This window comes from Ursus arctos, unplaced genomic scaffold, assembly GCF_023065955.2.
Source record: "Ursus arctos isolate Adak ecotype North America unplaced genomic scaffold, UrsArc2.0 scaffold_27, whole genome shotgun sequence".
Taxonomy (NCBI): domain Eukaryota; kingdom Metazoa; phylum Chordata; class Mammalia; order Carnivora; family Ursidae; genus Ursus; species Ursus arctos.
This window is the reverse complement of record NW_026622952.1, coordinates 1934775-1947285: the sequence shown is the minus strand read 5'-3', so window position 1 is coordinate 1947285 and position 12511 is coordinate 1934775.

The following is a 12511-nucleotide window of genomic DNA, read 5'->3' as shown; positions in this document are numbered from 1 at the left end:
TGGGGGGGCCACCATTCAACCCACCACAGAAACTCCCAGGATTGCGGTGAGGATTTAATTAGGAAGCATATATAATAGCAGCTACCGGAGTACTGTTGGGGCAATGCACATTCATTTTCTTTTTCCAGAGAACAGTACTCTGATGTGTACAAGAGGCTCTGAGGACTGGTGGGGAAGCCCAGAAAGTATGACTATTTTTGTATAAAATGGCAGATTTCTTGTTTTTTCAAAAAAGAAAATCTGAAAAGTTACATATATCATGGCTCCTGATTAGTAGTTCAACTCAGTGTGCATCAGAATCAAGGGTAGGGGACAGTCTTTAAAAGCTCCGATTCCAGGTCCTGTCCTCAGAAATCCTAATTGGCTGGGTCTGTGGTGGGACCTGGAAAAGCTCCTGAGTGGATCCTGCTGCAGGCGGGCAGCGCCGCTGCCGAGCTGCTCCCGCAAGCTGCGGTGGGATTTCCACTCAGTCCGCCTGCAGTGCGCTTCTGTGATCTTATGGAGTTAGACGTTTCTGGGACATACGTGCCCCCACAAATGCGGAGGTCACCAAACAAAAATGTTAGAGATATTCCAAAGTTGTTATACAGGCACTGTGTTCTGTGTGAAAAAGCTCCTTCACTTCTTAGAGATTCTATATTCTCATTAATATTTTCATTAATACTTTTTTCAAACCAATGGAACAGAATAGAGAACCCAGAAATGGACCCTCGGCCCTTTGGGCAACCAATCTTTGACAAAGCATGAAAAAACATCCAGTGGAAAAAAGACAGTCTCTTCACTAAATGGTGCTGGGAAAATTGGACAGCTACATGCAAAAGAATGAAACTTGACCACTCTCTCACACCATACACAAAGATAAACTCCAAATGGATGAAAGACCTCGATGTGAGACAGGAATTCATCAAAATCCTAGAGGAGAACATAGGCAGCAACCTCTTTGACATCGGCCACAGCAACTTTTTTCATGACACATCTCCAAAGGCAAGAGAAACAAAAGAAAAAATGAACTTGTGGGACTTCATCAAGATAAAAAGCTTCTGCACAGGCAAGGCAACAGTCAAAAAAATGAAGAGGCAGCCCACGGAATGGGAGAAGATATTTGCAAATGACACTACAGATGAAAGATTAGTATCCAAGATCTACAAAGAACTTCTCAAACTCAATACATGGGAAACAAATAATCAAATCAAAAATGGACAGAACATATGAACAGACACTTTTCCAATGAAGACATACAAATGGCTAACAGACACATGAAAAAATGTTCAAAATCATTAGCCATCAGGGAAATTCAAATCAAAACCACATTGAGATACCACTTTATGCCAATTAGAATGGCAAAAATAGACAAGGCAAGAAACAATTGTTGGAGAGGATGTGGAGAAAGGGGATCCCTCCTACATTGTTGGTGGGAATGCAAGTTGGTACAGCCACTCTGGAAAACAGTGTGGAGGTCCCTTAAAAAGTTAAAAATTGAGCTACCCTATGATCCAGCCATTGCACTACTGGGTATTTACCCCAAAGATACAGACGTAGTGAAGAGAAGGGCCATATGCACCCCAATGTTCATAGCAGCATTGTTCACAATAGCTAAATCGTGGAAGGAGCCGAGATGCCCTTCAACAGATGACTGGATTAAGAAGATGTGGTCCATATATACAATGGAATATTACTCAGCCATCAAAAAGAACGATTTCTCAACATTTGCAGCAACATGGACGGGACTGGAGGAGATAATGCTAAGTGAAATAAGTCAAGCAGAGAAAGACAATTATCATATGGTTTCACTCATTTAGGGAACATAAGAAGTAAGAAATCGGTAGGAGAAGAAAGGGAAGAAAGAAGGGGGGCTAAACAGAAAGGGGAATGAACCATGAGAAACTATGGACTCTGGGAAACAAACTGAGGGCTTCAGAGGGGAGGGGGAGGGGGGATTGGGAGAGGCGGGTGATGGGTAGTAAGGAGGGCACGTATTGAATGTTGCACTGGGTGTTATACGCAAGTAATGAATCATGGAACATTACATCAAAAACTAGGGATGTACTGTATGGTGACTAACATAACATAATAAAAAATTACTATAAAAAAAACTCCTTCAGCATAGGTATTTACTAAGTCCTACTATGTTCTGAGCACAGGGATAGATGCTGAAATACAGCTGTAGAAAATATACACTTATGTTTTCAAGTATCCAAGGAACATTCACAAAAACGGACCTCTTGTTATGACCAAAAAAGACTCAAAAAGCAACAAAGAGTCTTTAGCATACAGAACACTGTCCACACAAAAGCAAAATTAAAAATTCCAAGATAAGGCTCCAAACTTCCCTTTCTTGCAGAGCTCAAAATGTTGTATCCAGTCTTCTCTTTTTCAAAGTCCAGGGAGGTAAAGCTAATAATGGATAGAAGCTGTATGGCTCTGGTTTCATGGGTCCAAATATAACTAAAATCATATTAATCCTAAGGTGTGATCACATCCGTCACCCAGCCTGCAGCCCCTTCCCAACACTGCCCTGCTATTCAGTCTGCTGTCCATGCCTCTGTGGGAGCTGGACTCTGCCCCGGGCTTTCCTGCTATTTCGCTGAGCGTGGTTGCCTTCCCAACATCAAAGCCTCCCTAAGTTCTGAGAGTTGGGATGAGGAATGGGGGGGCTGGGGGGCAGGGAGGTGTTCTGGGCAGGGAGGGACCAGAAAGAATCACCACCTCCACCTGCTGAAGCAGGGTTGCTTGTGCCCCAACCTTACCTGGATTTTTCTAAACATGGCGGTAAGGGTACCAGCTAGGCCCTCAGCTAGGCTACAGTCTCCATCTGCTAACCCCTGCTCTCTCTTTTCTGGAGCCCTGACACCAGAACACCTCCCTCTTCCTCGAACTAACAAAGCAGAGGCCCAAGGCCTAGCTGTGGATGTGAATTGCTAGGGAGAGAGTTGGCACCAGGAAGCTCCAAAGTCCAGAAACAACAAGTGAATGGAGGGACAGAGGAGGGAGGCACCCCCCCCACAGGAGGCCCCGGGGTGGCTCCCTCAATGTGCTGTTACTCATAAATAAAGTTTCATGGGGAGGATAAAGAAAAATCAAACTTGTGGCCAGGGAAGTGCACTGCTGTCTGGAAGGCGATGTCAAAGCACTGTGCTGGAAGCAATCACGGCCACATCAAGAGACCACCTGTGCCCCCTGCACAGGAAGACCCTGATTTTACCTCTCTAGGCAGCAACTTCCTCCTTCAAATGAGGTGATAGGACCAGATGAACTCAAGGCCCCCACTCTTAGTTTTACTCGATTAAATACAATGACGTGAGCAAATATGCAGTGGTAGCCTACTGTGGCCAGTGTTTTAATTTAAAAACTAGCCTGATATTAAACGGTACAGGGAGGTGCAGACATCCTTGAAGGAAAGCAAGAAAACATTCGCTTAAATGACATGAATGAAGGGGAGCAGTCTGTCAGGGGAAAAACGAAGAAGTGAGAAAGTTAGGGTATCTGGACAGGCTAAGTAGACGAATTTGGCTACTTGATTGAGTGCATGGAGAGCTCAGAGCTAGACTTTGAAGGAACCTGAGTGCTAAGCTGACACATTTGGTGTTTGGGTGATAGGAAACCACTGGACAGTTTGAACACGGGATTAACATGATGGAAACTATAGTCGAAGAACATTAATTTCCACCTTACGCTGTGTTTGTTTTGACGTATCAGACTTTTTGTTTTTAATAATTCATAAGTATTTTCTCTAGCATATTTGAAGGAATTGAAAGGGAGTGAAATGAATTAAACTAATTCCCTTAAGACATCCTAAGACTTTAAAACCCTGTGCTCTTTTCAAGTCCAATGCTCTCATGACTTAACAAGAAAAGTTTTAGAATCTACTGCAAACTCATAGAACACACTATAGTTTTTACATTTTAGTTTGAACTTCAGGAATCTATAACCTAAGACTTAAATTATGTTTAATTAGTTTCCACATGTCCTCTAGAAGTTCAAAACTAAAAAGGCTAATTTATATGACATCTTATTGTTCAGTTGAAACAGTTGGCAAGACTGTTTTTCACTTTCCCTAGCAAATATGAGGTTAAACCGAAGTAATTCAACTGTTTTGACCTACAAAGATGGTAATTTTCTATAGCATGGCCAATTGCATTGTTACATGTTTTGCTACTACACACTTAACGTCCCATTTTCCTTTAAAAGTGTGCATAGAGGGATGCCTGGGTGGCTCAGGTCATGATCCCAGGGTCCTGGGATGAGTCCCTCATCAGGCTCCTTGCTCGGCGGGGAGCCTACTTCTCCCTCTGCCTGCCACTCCTCCTGCTTGTGCTCTCTCTCTTTCTCTCTCTCTCTGACAAATAAATAAAATCTTTGAAAGTAAATAAATAAAAAATAAAAGTGTCCATAGAGTATATACTACATGTGAGGTATTGGGGCAGAGGGAGAGGTAACTGAGATAAATAATAATGATCCCTAAAAATCTAGAAGATTCTCAACCTTGCACGTATATAAGAATCATCTGGAGATTTCTTTTTAATTATTGCAAATCTCCAGAGACTCTAATTTTTACTAAACACGTAAAGCCAGAGTTCTCAGACTATCCTCTCTCAAACACTGATCTACAGAGAGAAAGAAGCACTTTAATGACTACTATGTTCGGGAGGTAGGACAGCTAGAACTCAGAGGAGGACCATTTTCTGCCTGGAACTCTGAGGAATTCACAAAACATTTAGAAGCAGTTGTCTACTGAAGGTCCTCTCAGAAACAGCCAGAGTGACCTTTGGAGAAAAGGATTAGGTAGAAAGAAGAATCAACTGTTTGGTTTTTTAAAAGATTTTATTTATTTATTTGAAAGAGAGTAAGAGAGAGAAAGAGAGAGAGAGAAAGCACAGAGGGAGAGTGAGAAGCAGACTCCCTGCTGAGCAGTCTGATGTGGGACTCGATCCCAGGACCTGGGATCATGACCTGAGCTGAAGGCAGACACTTAACGACTAAGCCACCCAGGTACCCCCAGAAGAATCAACTTTGGACTGTTACTAAGACTTTCCTGGCCCATGGGTCTCCCACTTTAGTTACATTCCTTTTTTTCAAAAATGGTCCAGAAATAGATCACTAACCTAACTATCTCAGCTTGGTGAAAGTATTCTAATGGCCAAACTTCTTTTTTTGTTTGTTTGTTTTTAAAGATTTTATTTATTTATTTTACAGAGAGAGAGAGACAGCCAGAGAGAGAAACACAAGCAGGGGGAGTGGGAGAGGAAGAAGCAGGCTCCCAGCGGAGGAGCCCGATGCGGGGCCCGATCCCACAACGCCAGGATCACGCCCTGAGCCACCCAGGCGCCCCTAATGGCCAAACTTCTGTATTCTAAGTAGAAAGTTCAGATTATACTTTTAATTAATTACAGTACAAAGCACCTGCTTGTTCTGAGACCCGGTCTGACCTTCCACAATTTAATAAAGTATCTTTCTTTCTAGTGTCCTCCATCTTCTTTGTGTTCTTCATTTTCACTGCATAACAACCACTACCAGCACAGCCACACTCTGGGCGCAATAGCGGCAGTCCACAACATCCCCCAGAGTGGCACTCCTATCTCAAGCACAATTTCCTTTCTAATAAGTCGATTTAGAAGTTGATGGTAACCCTGTTTATCCCACTGTGATAGCAGGACCTGAGGCACGCTTTCAGTGAACTTGGATGTGCTTTGGATACTAAGACTTAGCAGAGAACTTAGCTCCTCACAGCCTGCAGAGATTTAGTTATTAAATCATTTATCAGATACAGATTCTGAAATATAGTTTACATATCTAAAGAGAAAAGAAAGATGGTTATCATAAACATGAAGGAATAAGAGACTCTCAAAATGACCAAATGACAGATATGAAAAAGAATCAAATAGAACTTCTGAAAAAGAAAAATATAATATTGAAATTAGAAACTAAATGGATGGCTTAGACTGGAATTAGACATAATGAACTAATAATGATTTGAAAAATTATTTAGAATGTAGCACAGAGACAGGTGGAAAGTATAAAAAAGATATTAAGAGACATGGAGGAAAGAGAAAGAAGCTCTAAGATATATCTAATTGGGGGCAGTAGGCTATCATCACAAGAGAGTTTGTGGGATCAATGAAATAATAATGGCTGAGAATTTCCTAGAGTTTATTAAAGACATTGCATCCAAAAACTGGTATAAATATCAAGCAGGATAATTAAAATGAAATCTATACTGCTGTGAAAATGTAGAACACCATAGAAAAAAATCTCAAAAGAAAGTAGGTAGAAAAAACAAATCATGTACAAAAATACGATATTTAGACTGAATGTAAGTTTATCTGTAGCAACAATGGAGGTCAGAAGGTAATAGACTAGGGGCGCCTGGGTGGCTCAGTCGTTAAGCGTCTGCCTTCGGCTCAGGGCGTGATCCCGGGGTCCCCACATCAGGCTTCCTGCTCCGCTGGGAGCCTGCTTCTTCCTCTCCCACTCCCCCTGCTTGTGTTCCTTCTCTTGCTGGCTGTCTCTCTGTCAAATAAATAAATAAAATCTTTAAAAAAAAAAAAAAAAAGAAGGTAGTAGACTAGAATCTTCAAAGTTCTTAGAGAAAACTATAGTCAACCTACAGTTGTAACACTATCTTTCAAAACCAGGGTGAAATAAAGACCTCTAACAGAGCTAATACAACCTAAGGGTTAACTAAGAGGCCTTCGCTTGGTACCTGCTAAAGGATGTACTTCAGAAAGAAGGAAAGTGATCACATTAGGTCAGAGATGAAAGAAGAAACAAACAGCAAAGAGCATTATAAACGTGTAGGTTAGTGTAAACAAATATTACTTATCTTGACTGCTAAGGAGTTTTTTTAATACTCTCTTAAATTTTGTGCCCAGGGCAAGAGCCTCACTCACTTTATTATGCCCTAAGGAAGGGTCTCATCATTCAGTGTGGAGAGTTTCACTTTATCTTCCTATTTTCAACATGGTACCCTCCTCCCAGCCCCATACTTACCTGGGCCAGACTGACTCCCTTTGATTCAATATCTCAAGACAATGAAGCCCCAGCCCTTTGCTTGGAGGAAGAAGGGAGATCTGGGGTCCAGTGTTTAGTATACAGACATTCAGAAATCTGCCTGTTTTGGTCCTCATGTGTATCCCTCATTTCATAAGTATCCAGTGTTTCCAGTTTCTGACTTTTCTGGGGATCTGCCAATTGATTGATGGATTTCTCTACTGCTGGCTTCGGTTTCAACTTTCTTGGGTTCATAAAGTCAACTATCACTCATCTATCTCTCTTCTAGCTTCCAAAATTTTGTCCTTTTCTCCCATCACCTTTACCCTTTACCCTTCCTAGCGTCTTAATGGCGTTTCAGTTGGATGAGAGGCATTTTTCAACCCACCATATTTTAACTACAGATTTGTCTCCTGTGACTCTTTCTTAGGAGAGAGAAGAACCTCAGAGATTCCTTCAGCAGACTTCCCCTTTCATCTCAACTGTCAGAAATAAGTCACACACCCAATCCTAAAGGCGTCACAGGCAAAGAGCAGGGAGGGAACTGTCACGCTGACTCGAAACCTAATTATTTGGGGTGGAACGATGTGTGAGAGCAACCACACCCTCAAGAGCCTAATTAGGGAGTGGATAAACTCCAAACCACTTACCCAAGCCGGAAGATGACCTCTTAAAGGCAGCGGTCATATTTTATAACTCTCCATACCTTTAGCAGTGAATGTCAGCGTTTATTTGACCGAGGAAATGATCTATTACATAAATACAATGTACAGAGACTTTATTTGCATATAAAATGGTGAGATGGTAAAGGCACGATGATAATGAAGGTTCTCCACTCAGACAAGACCTGCAATCTGGAGGGGGGGAAGCTTTAGAGCCTCTGCGGGGACACTGCCTGAATCCCGCTGCACTGACCTGTACCAGTGACTTCCTGGGTAAAGAGGCATTTTAAATGTCAAGGAGCGAAAAGACAGGATGATGGTGGCTCTCAAGCTAAACACGAAATCAAATTACTTCAAGGACTACAGTCTTAAGGTCATATTTATATAACTGGTGGCCAAATTAGACTGGACCAAACTGCTTGGGCTCTTCTGCTCGCTGCAGCTCATGTGTGTATACATAAATACACGTGTATCTGGAACACTCCCCGTTCGGCAAGGCATTAAAAGAGCGTCTAACAAATTTAATCAAGTGAAGCTTTGGTCTGAAATTAAAATTTGTCATAATCATAAGGTGTAGGTTTAATATGAAATTCTAAGAGAAAGTCAACAATTTATTAAACAGAATAAAATACAGTTACATTGGTTGCCTAAAAAATAAGCAAAACACACGGAGAGATATGTTTTCTCATAGTTCTAAATTGTCTGCTACAAAAACCTTGTAGTTTAGGAAAGAATATATGAGATTCAAGAGGTTCCATTTTTTGTCTCCTAAATGTCTTGTTTAAAGGGTGCCTGGGTGGCTCAGTCGGTTGAGCAACCAACTTTTGATTTCAGCTCAGGTCATGATCTCAGGGTTGTGAGATCGACCCCACCCCACCATTGGGCTCTGTGCTGGGCATGGAGCCTGCTTTGGGATTCTCTCTCCCACTCCTTCTGCCCCTCCTCCCAACTCCCTCTCTTAAAAAAAAAAAAAAAAGCTGTTTAAGTGTATTTTTAAGTGTATATTTTGGCAAGATTTAGATGCATAATTGAAAAAGAATCTGGGGGTCCCTGAGGAAGATATTTATCTAGAACTGTTAGTTGAGCTTACTGCTAATGCAGAAATCCAGAAAGTCACTGGCCATTTCCAACTTCCAAAGCTGCTGAGCCACAAATTTTTGAAAAATGAAGAAACATAAAAACTATACAGGCAGCTTTTAAAGGAAAGTGCACAATGGATCACATTCAAAGTACACAAATACATAAGTACTATTTTCCTAGAAACGTACTTTATATTGATGATAAAATATCCTACAATACCAGATTTTATGTGCTACGCATATGTGAAAAAAATGTTTCTTTTTAAAATTTTTTAAAAGATTTTATTTATTTGAGAGAAAGAAAGAGAATGAGAGAGAGAGAGAAAGCACAAGAGGAGGAAGGGTCAGAGGGAGAAGCAGACTCCCTTCTGAGCAGGGAGCCCAACTCGGGACTGGACCTGGGTCTCCAGGATCTTGACCTGAGCCGAAGGCAGGTGCTTAACTGACTTAGCCACCCAGGTGCCCCCAAAATAATAAATTTCTAAATATGATGCCCCCTTGTCTGCCTTCAGCTGGAGTCACATATTGGGCTCCCTGCCCAGTAGTGACTCGGCTCCTTCCTGCCCCGCAGCCCCCCTCCCCCCTCCCTTGCACATGTGCTTTCTCTCTCTCTTTTCTCTCTCTCAAAAATAAATAAATAAAATCTTTTAAAAAATGTATATGATGCCCTTTTCCAGCAAACTCATGAGTCTCTGACATCGCCATGGGGAATTTACCCAAAGTTTCACAGAAGAATAAAACGCAGGAGATCTTCTAAACTTTGAAGCCAGTGGGTGATGTATCTAAGAAAAGAAGAAAACTACGTCACACTCCTCTCTGACATTTTTTTAAAACAGTATAATAAACAGTATAAATAAATAACAGTATAATAAACGAATACCTTTATTTAAAGGCAGGAGAACTGCAGACGGATGCAAATACTGATCGGATATTCTTCAGCTGTTCTCATTGCTGATCACCGAGAGAAATAGATGACAGTGTACATGGAACCCAGCTCCTTCATGGTGGGTCTCTATCCCATAAGGTTCACAGGGGAAATGTATGGTGGGGAGGAGAAAATACTTACTATTTCTATTTTTTTAATTAATTTATTTTTTAAGGATTTTATTTATTTGGGAGAAAGAGAGAGAGAGAGCATGTGTGCACAAGAGCACAAGCAGGAGGAGGGGCAGGGGGAGAGAGATAAGCAGACTCCCCGCTGAGCAGGGAGCCCAATGTGGGGCTCTATCTCAGGAGCCTGGGATCATGACCTGAGCTGAAAGCAGATGCTTACCTGACTGAGCCACCCAGGTGCCCCAATAGTCACTATTTTTAAAGCAAGCTACAGTTTAAGACTGTTGCTTTAAGCAAGGGCTGCCAACTCAAACACCTCTTAGAGCCAAACAAGCAACAGTCAGGAGTGAAAGGGCAAGTGGGGGAAGTTACCTGCATCTGCCCCTCAAATACACCACAGCCCTGCTCTGCTCTAGCCCATGCGGCCACGTGGAATGGTGTTGCCAGGATTGCTGGGGTTTTTTTCAAGAAAAACACAAACTTTCAATTAGATGTGATTTCTCTTGATTCTTTTTGTTCTTCTTTTTTTCTTTTTTTAAGTAATACGTATGCCCAATATGCAGCTCAAACTCACAACCCCAAGACCTAGAGTCACACGCTCTACCGGCTAAGCAACCAGGTGTCCCTCTCTTCTTAATTTTGACAAATTTAAAAACATTTTATTTTTTAAATGTCATTTTAAAAACATCTTGAATAGCTTGTGGCCCCACAAAATATGTCTGCTGACCAGATTCAGACCATGACCTCACAGAATTTTCTAGAATTTCTAGAATTTTCTAATGCTACTCTAGAGGAGAAACAGTATCTGTAGGTAGAGGATTGCAGCATCACTTAAGAAAATATGCAGATGGATCTTTTTGCTGAGCTAGTCTGCCTTGCTTAGCTGCTCTATGTAACAAAGTAAGGTAAATGTGTCATTTGCGTGGAATTTGGGGGCCAAAAAAAAAGAAAAAAATTTCTTCAAAGTGACTGGGAAAGCAGATGTCAGCAATATGGTTGATGGTCTACACTTTAGCTGAGGGAGATGGTAAGAAACTCACAGGGATGAGATGACTGAAGCTTTACTCTGTGTGTGTGTGAGAGAGAGAGAGAGAGAGGGAGAGAGAGAGACTGCAATACCCCTCTGTTACCGCAGACCTTCAGTACAAGCCCGTTTCACAAAAGCACTGCAGAGACGGTGCTAGCAGAATACAAGCCCAAATTGCCCCACCGGAAAGTTAGAGAAGTTCCGAAGCAAAGATCACACTGTAATTATTAAGAATGAAGACTACCAGAATGCAAATGTGTATGGGGAAGGAAAATAACAGTTTGGGTTACTCCGTTTTAATTTGGAGAGTGATGTGTGATCACAGGGACTTTCAAGGAGACGTTATTTTTGTGATTAGGGAGACCGAAAAACCTGGCTTTTCTTCCTTTCAGACACTTCAAATACCAAGCTTTCCCTGCCACCTGCTGGTTATTGGTTGCAACTTAAAAAAAAATCTGAATAATTCATAAAGTATGAAGAACCCCCTCACAATGTGCCAGCTTTAGAAATAAAATATTATCAACAAAATTTGGAATCTCCTGTATTCCTCTCCCTGACCACATCTCCCCTTCTCTTCCGAAGTATTCATCTTGAATTATAAGTTTATCATCCCAACACACTTTATAATTTTTCTGCACATGTATGTATCCCTAAGCTATGCTGGTGATATTTTGTATGGCTTCAAAGTTTATATAAAGAGTATCATTTTGTATAGGATTTTCTGTATGAAATCTGCAGGTTACTTTTTAATCCCACACTGTGTTTATGAGATTCATCCTTTTTTTTTTTTAAGATTTTATTTATTTATTTGAGAGAGAGAGAGCAAGCGAGCGAGCACAAGCAGGGGGAGCAGCAGAGGGAGAAGGAGAAGCAGATCCCCCCTGAGCAGGGAGCCCAATGTGGCGCTCGATTCCAGGCCTCTGGGATCATGACCTGAGCCGAAGGCAGATGCTAAACCGACTGAGCCACCCGGGTGCCCCGAGATTCACCCATGTTGACCAACAGTGCGTTTTCACTGCCACATAGAATCCTATTAAGTGGATATGTCATGAGTTATTTGCCCCTACTCTTTTCGATGTGTATTTAAATAGCTTCCAGTTTTTTACTAACACAGACATTGCTTGTCTAACATCTAGAACATGTCCTCATATGTAAATGCTGAGTTTCTCAGATAGCAATACTGTGATTGTTTTGTCATAATGTTTACACATCTTCCTCCCCACTTGATATTGTCAGATTCCTGAATTTTTGTGGTTCTGGTGGGTGTGCAGTGATATTTCTTTGTGACTATTTTCATGACCTTGATGGCCTTTTGCGCCGGATCTGTGAATCAAGTTATTTAGGTCATCTAGAATAAAGGTTTATAATCACCTCCATAAAGATTCTTTTATTATATTCATTCTTAGGTAGCTCATATTCTTATCCTAAATGTATTGGTGTTTTTTTTCTCATTAAACTTTTGTTTTTTAATGGGTCTCAAAATTCTGTGACAGATTTTTGGTCAAGTTGTTTCCATTAAAACTACTGATTTTAAAAGCTAATAACTTAAAACTGCCACACACACAAAAAAAAAACCCAAATGGTCCACAAAACATTCTCCTTTCCTTCTGAAGGTTTTACGATGCACTGTTCTCATTAACCAGTCTTCTGCTATTAAACTTAAATGGCCAATTGACACAAACAGTTCGGAGACCGTTCTTCCA